Genomic DNA, 7453 nt, shown 5'->3' on the forward strand with positions numbered 1-7453 from the left:
TCGGCATTAGAAATTTGCTTAGAAATTGGACATATGCTCAGAGTTGGGAACCCGTTCAGCAATGTTTGGGATAGGGAATCTGTTTGAAATTAGAGTCTGCTCACAAAGAGGACTGTGTTCAGTGATAGTAATCAGTTTCACAATGAAAATATGTTCAGAGTCCCAAATATTTTCAAAACAAGGAACCTGTTCAATTAATGTAATTCATTCAGCCTCTGAAAATGGTCAGGTACCTGGACTGGAGAAAAAAATAAGCAAGTAAGCCACAAAATCAACAGAACTTGAGAAAGACCTTCAGAAAGCCTGGAGAGCTCTTGATGAAAACCGCGTTACAGGACATTCTGGCTGCTTTGAGGGAAAACAGAAATATTCAGGATAGTTAAAATGTTTGCATTGTTTAAATCAATTTCACAATGACAACAGACTTCTTTTCTGACAGAAAACAATCCCTAAATACCAAGCGCATCCTTAAATCTGTCCACGTCTTCCCACAGCAACATGACAGTATTATAGCAGACATGCAACACACAGGAAACCTGAAGCTTCTGAGCTGTGCTGCCCAGATGTTTGCAGCTGTAGCCTCCAGTGTTGAGCGGCTGCAGAAAGGACATGTTGGGATGTTATCGACAGCCTCGGTCTGATGGACTGATGAACGTGAGAGCTGCAGTACGCGAGCATTATGGCCTGCAGCTGGTTCACTTTACAATTCATTACACTCTGAAGGACAAATGAGAGCCAAATACTCTGCTCTGCCTCTGTCTGTCGCTCTGATTCATCAGATGAAAACACGCTTGGCCTCTCTGATTCATCAGCAGATAAAAACCAGTCACAGAACTGCTTTGCTCTCACCAGTCATCATCCTGTTGTTCCTTCAGCAAAGCTTTATTTATCCAAATTAAATATGTAGTATTTACTGAGCAAAATATTGAAATAAAAAACTTAAAGAAGAACAATTGCAGATTGAAACAAAAGTATTTTAATGTGTGTTTAACAATTATCTAATGACAGCAGGTTTTCAGACATGCAGACACAGAAATGCTTCATATTAGGCAAAGTCTTTTCCATATTTTGTGCAGAAGGATTCTTCACAGTCTGATCTGCAGTCTGAGGGTTGCAGCTTAGAGTAACGAAGGACAAATCCAAGGAAAAGGTCCATCTATTCATTTTTGATTGTTTCAGTCAAACCATCAGTTTTAGAAAGTTGGCTCATTCCTACCCAAACACCATGTTTATGAACTCATCTGGTTATGGTTCACTTTGATGAGCAAGGATACCAAACAAAATGTTAAACCAGTCCAAACCAGCCCAGGTTTCTTTGTTGACACTTTGTTGACACTGAACATATCCCGGAAACCACCTAAAGTGGTCTTGATCAGGAGTTCTCCGGGCTTTATGAGGGTCTTTCAGAGTTTTTCTTTGGACTTTGACTGCTTTTCACTCTCTTGTAGATGAGCACCGCACACCTTGACATAGTATTTTTATTTAAGGAGCCCGGTTCCTGCAGCTGCTCTAAATCAACCCAGAGGGTAGAGACTCTCCAATGACCCTTTCAGCTCCCCTCACTAACCTCTGCAGGGCTTATCAATAGTATCCTCAGTCTACACCATATATAACTGATATTCCTGAATTTTAAGGACAGTTTTAGGAATAAAAGTTTGTTCTTCTTTTAAAACAAAACATAAAAAGTTATTTTTCTATCTGAAACTGGGGGTGTCAAGAATTGGCAGCAACACTGATTCTGGTCCCTTTTTATTTTTTATGGAATTTCGTTTGCAAATCTTTTAGTTTATTTCTATGAATGCTGTTCTGACCATGTATGAGAAATTTGTATCTTTTCTAAATTTTAAGCCATATTAATTTATAAAGGTCTATATTTTCTTCAGAAAATCCAAAGAAGTTGATTATTTCTCCATCTATCATGCAAACTGGAATATTTGGGGTAATAATGTCTCAGCCTGGGAGTTTAAAAAATTGTCAGCAACACAGATTCTAATAAGTTTGTATTTTTTGTGTCTACAGATTCATCAAGAAGGGGATTTTTTTCTATCCCATCCATGCAAATTAGTAGATTTACAGTAAGTAATACATACTGTATCTTCACCTGGTGGAAAATAATAAAACATAAAACTTTGAATAAATTTCAATACCAGTGAATGAATGAATTTAAATAAACAAATAAATAAATAGACAAATAATCTCCGCGACCCACTATGGAATAAGCAGTATAGAAAATGATTGACTGACTGACTGACTGACTGACAAATAAAATTGCAGTGGAGACAATGGTACAAAAACACTGAAGGATCACAGATTTCTCTATTTAAGTCAAAAGGCTGAAAACCCTAAATTTAATAAAGGTAAACCAGCTTCCTTCAGAAGTCCCCTATTCAGTAAACTGAGTGTAATTTAATCTCCAGCAACTGCAAACTTACCAATAGAAATCCACCTGAACTGACAGGTCAGGAGAGGAGAGCATTAATCAGAGAAGCAGCCAAGAGGTCCATGGTAACTCTGGAGGAGCTGCAAACATCCACAGCTGTCCTCAAGATAAATGGTAGTTATGCACTTCACAACTTTATGGAGAACTGAAAGAAGAAAGACATCGATAAAAAAAAAAAGCCAGAAGAAGTCATTTGCTGCAAGGCATGTAGGAGACATAGCAAACGTGTGGAAGGAGCCCTGCTCACATGAGACACTGCACATCACCCTGAACATCCCATCCTCACAGTAAAACATAGTGGTGGCAGCATCATGCAGTGGGGATGTCTTTCTTCAGCAAGGACAGGGAAGCTGATCAGACCCAGGACAATCCTGGAAGAAAAACTGTAAGAGGCTGCAGAAGACTGGTGACCGAGTTGGAGGTTCACCTTTCAGCAGGACAACCACCCTAAACATACAGATAGAGATACGATGGAACAGTTTAGACCATAGCATGTTCATGTGTTAAAATGGCCTAGTCAAAGCCCAGACCTAAATTCAACAGAGAATATGTGGCAAGATCTGAAAATTGATGTTCAGACAATCTCTCCATCCAATCTGATTGTGATGGAGCTGTTTTGTAAGGGAGAATAGGCCAAAATGTTAGTCTGTATGTTTAAAGCTGGTAGAAACAAACCCCAAAAGACCTGCAGAAAAAGGAGGTTCTACACAGAATTTTTTTCCTTTCACTTAACAATTCTGCTTTACTTTGTGTTGGTTTGTCACAAAAATCACAATAAAATAGAGGTTTGTGGCACCAAAATAATTAAAAAACCCATAAACTATAAACAGAAGATGATATCACAGATAAATAATAGACACAAATTCCACAGAACATGACAAAAATATTCTTGGAACATTTTTCTACTAAATATTTTCCCCATTAATTAAACTAAAACAGTTATTTTAAAGGGATGAGGGAAATGGGAGCTGCATAAGCAGGACTGACTACATGAAAATGCATGAAAATGCACATGTGTGAAGTGTGCAAGAGTTTATGTTTTGAAGCTGCAGGTTGATGTTCCTCCTCTCTGCTCTGTCCTGGACCATCTGCCGCCTGCAGAGCAGCAGTATTGATCTGCAGCTTTGTGCTGAGGACCACATGCTAATCTGGAGCGTTGGTGACAAACACAGCTCCGCTTTGCCTCGCATCTGTCCCACCGTCTCTCTCTGTGTCCCCCTCCTCTCCTTTTCTCTCGGTGTCATCCTCCCTCCCTCCATAAATGAGCCAGCAGTTTTTTTAAAGCAGAGGTCCATCTGTCCGGCTATAAACCTCCTCCTCCTCCTGCTCCTGCAGTGGTTGGGCTGAGTCCTCTTCACTTTGTTTTACTACCTCAGAGGTTGATATTTAAACATGCACAAATATTGACTTCTTCATAATAATAAGTAACTGAAGAATTTCAGTTACCCAGTGGATTCTACATAAAGTCACGTCTATTTTCTGCGCATTTGCTTAGTTTTATAAGATAAATAAAATTATTAATTTGGCAATTAAACATAGGAAATTAATTGATTAACTGGAGATTAAATTTTATATTCAACATTTAATTAACTGTGTTATTTGATGATAATTATCATCTTTATTCTTATTGTTTTAAAAAATTACAAGCAATGGTTGATATGAGTAAAGTGAGGACTGATGTAAAATTAAACTGAAATTATAGCAGAAAAAGATATGGGAATGGATAAAAAATCAAATTGAGTCTAAATGATAAAACAAATATTAGCAGTTTTTATTTCTTAGAGATCTGCAGATCAATTTTCATTTAAACCGATTTGGTACAAGTTTCTGTAAGATTTGTTTTACACATATAAATGCACAACCTGCAAAATTATTATAATAATGATAGTGATTATCATTATTATTATTATTATTATTGAGTCCAGTGCAAAATTATAAATATGGGAAACACCTCTGAGAAAATATAGAAAATATAAATCTGGGCTTCATGAAAATACAAAGAGACAAAACCAACGACACAAAAAAGTTTTTAGATTAACAGTTTAAAATGTGTAATAAATCCAGTTCTGCACGATTTTAAGTGTTTAAAGTTATGGAGAATAAATCTTGCTTCTCTGCTGATTTACATTATTATACATTATTATGTTACACTCAGAAATAAAATAAAATAAATAAACAACAGAAATCTGTAAATCAATCATCTAATCAATAATCTAAAGAAATTTGTTTTATGCAGATTTTTAGAAGAGATGGAAAACGTTACATTTTCAGGTCCATAATAAAAATAATAATAACAATAATGATAATAATAATAATAATAATTAAGATCCTCCATGTTCTCCCCCTGCTCTCCTCCTCCTCCTCCTCAGACCTGCTGCCTCCTTTGTTGCCGTCCTGTTGGCCATGAAATCTGCCTTTAATGGCAGCACAAAGGCCTCGCGTGGAGCCGACCTGCTGTATTCAAATGTTGCAGCGCGTGCACTCATCTGCGTGTTTGCAGCTCTAAACAAACACAGATCCAACAGAACGGATTAGTTTGGACCTCAGCTGCTGCACATCTCTTAACAGCCACCGCCAGAAACTGAGGCTGAAATCCTGCAGGATGGAAAGCATGAAGAACCACACAGACAGTGGTGTCAGGAACTTTCAGGATGATATGAAGAACAAAATACATTCACCTCCATAAAATGATTATCTCGCTGCATGATGTAGGACACGAAATATTCAGCTGACAACAAAATGAAAAAAAAGATTTATACATATTAGTGTTTTACATTTATTTAAAAATTGAAATCAAACCCACTGAGATTGTTTGCTAATGTATTTGTTTAATTTAGTTATAATTTTTAATATCTATTCTCAAAGGGAGGTCATGTACTGTTGGATTAATGTTACTCAAATTCTCGTTTCTCAGATTTTTGGCAAATATTCATATTCAATATTCAATAGTTTTCCTCTGAGATTAAAAGTCATTTTAATCAATGAACATTCAATGAAAAAACATTTATTGTATCAATGTGTTAAATTAAATAATGTTTTAGGGAGGATGATTAGGAAGCAAATGACTGTTTCTAATGATCTTTGGGATAAATGAAAATATTTTACCCGATAAACTTTCATTCAGTCATTGAGCCTTTTGGATATTTATGAATTTTTGTTCTGTGTTGCCCTCGAACTGAGTCTGGTTGCAGGTTCCTGCAGGTTGTTGCTGCAGCTAGTGTTTATTCAGATCAATGATAGGATCCAACCTGCTTGGGAGCTCAGTTTCCGCTTGCAACAATGGCTCAACTACAACTGCATTACATTCACACACACACACACACACACACACACACACTGTCAGACACAGCTTAGAGACAGAGTTCGTGGTAAAAACTATAAAATGCTTTTCAAAAATACAGAAATTTCCCATTTCTTTCTTTGTTTATTTCAATTTTTTATGTATTTGTTTATTTAAGTGTTTATTTCTATTTCTTTATATAATGAAAAATAAAATTAATAAATGGATTATAAATAATTTTGGCATATGTAGCAATGAAAGTATAGACATTTTAAATTATTGAAACATAATTTTTTATCGTATTCTTTAAAGTGAAATTAGATAAATATAAAACTTAATATATGCAACAATAAAAACAAATATGGTTCTTGTTAAATTTAACAATTGATTTTACTAATGTTTCAAACGTTTTACAAATATGTTCACAGACGATTTTATTAATATATTTGTTTATACATTTCTTTTATTGTACATTTATAAATGTATCATTTTCAAGTGAAATTTGATGAATAAACTGATTATAGGAAAGGAAGCATTTAAATGGTTAGATTTTAAATGTCAAATCTAATGTCTAAACAATTTTCTTAACCATTTTAATGAAAAAAAAATACAAAATACAGCAAAATGTTGATATTTTTAAATTTTTGTCTTTTCAGGTTTATATTTATTTAGCGTTTCCTCAGTTTTACTCAGAGAACCAAAGCGATTCTTTATCTACATCTGAATCTTTTATGATCAGATTCAGATAGAAAATATCCTGGCTTTAGATCCAGATGTTGAGTCCTGCATGTTGTCTTTTGTTAGGAACTGCTAACACGGAGCAGCGGGGCTGAAAGGGTCAGAGGTCAGGTGACCCAGCGTGCGCCATGTGACCCCTCTCCATACTGACCCAGATCCTAATGATCCTGGAAATATTGCAGGAAGTCAGATCATAGAGGTCCTAAAAACAGTTCGGATGTTTTGTTTCTGCTGCTTATCTGTGCATTTGAATCGTTCCTTGAGGACCAATTAAGTTTCATTGAATTGAACAGAATAGTTGAGTTTCAGACATTAAAGTCTTGTAAATGTTGCTGATTGGATTTTATTTGATTCTTCATCAAAGATTCAGAGAGTCTCTAAAATGTCAGAGCTCCTGGTTAAAAGAAAGTATGTCAGAGAAATGTGACAAAGATGAGTTGGTGTGGTCGGTAAACAGACAGTTCTGATAAAGCTCTGTAATTTAAACTGATGCCTAATGACCTTTAAACCTGCGGTTCTGAATTCCTCTGAAGGGACTTTAACCTCTAAGAAATGTCCTCATGTGGAGCCACATGGATCTCCTCCATCAGGACGACTAAAGGTGGTGTAACGTGGATAAATCGTTGCTGCCCGCTGATAAAGTTCCTGTAATGACACACAAACACATTCCAGATAACGTTCTCACCTCAATCATCAGACTGTGGTGTTTTCACATATGTGGTTCATTTGGTCTGGAGGAGGAAAACAGTCTGTCTGCCTGCCTGTCTGTCCGTCTGTCTGTCTGCCTCTCTCTCTTTGGTCCATGTTGTGTTTATGCAGACTTTTTTCTGTCCTCTGCTGACTTCAGTCTGTGAAACTTTTCTTTCTTGTTACTGAAAGCACATCACAGCTTTATTCTAACTTTCCGCCTTCTGAGACATAAATTCAGTTTTCATTTAAGCCACCAGAGTCTTTGTATAGCAGCCAGACCTTCTTGGAATCCTTCTTGTGCTCTC

The sequence above is a fragment of the Girardinichthys multiradiatus genome, chromosome 8 (genome assembly GCF_021462225.1).
Source record: "Girardinichthys multiradiatus isolate DD_20200921_A chromosome 8, DD_fGirMul_XY1, whole genome shotgun sequence".
Classification (NCBI taxonomy): domain Eukaryota; kingdom Metazoa; phylum Chordata; class Actinopteri; order Cyprinodontiformes; family Goodeidae; genus Girardinichthys; species Girardinichthys multiradiatus.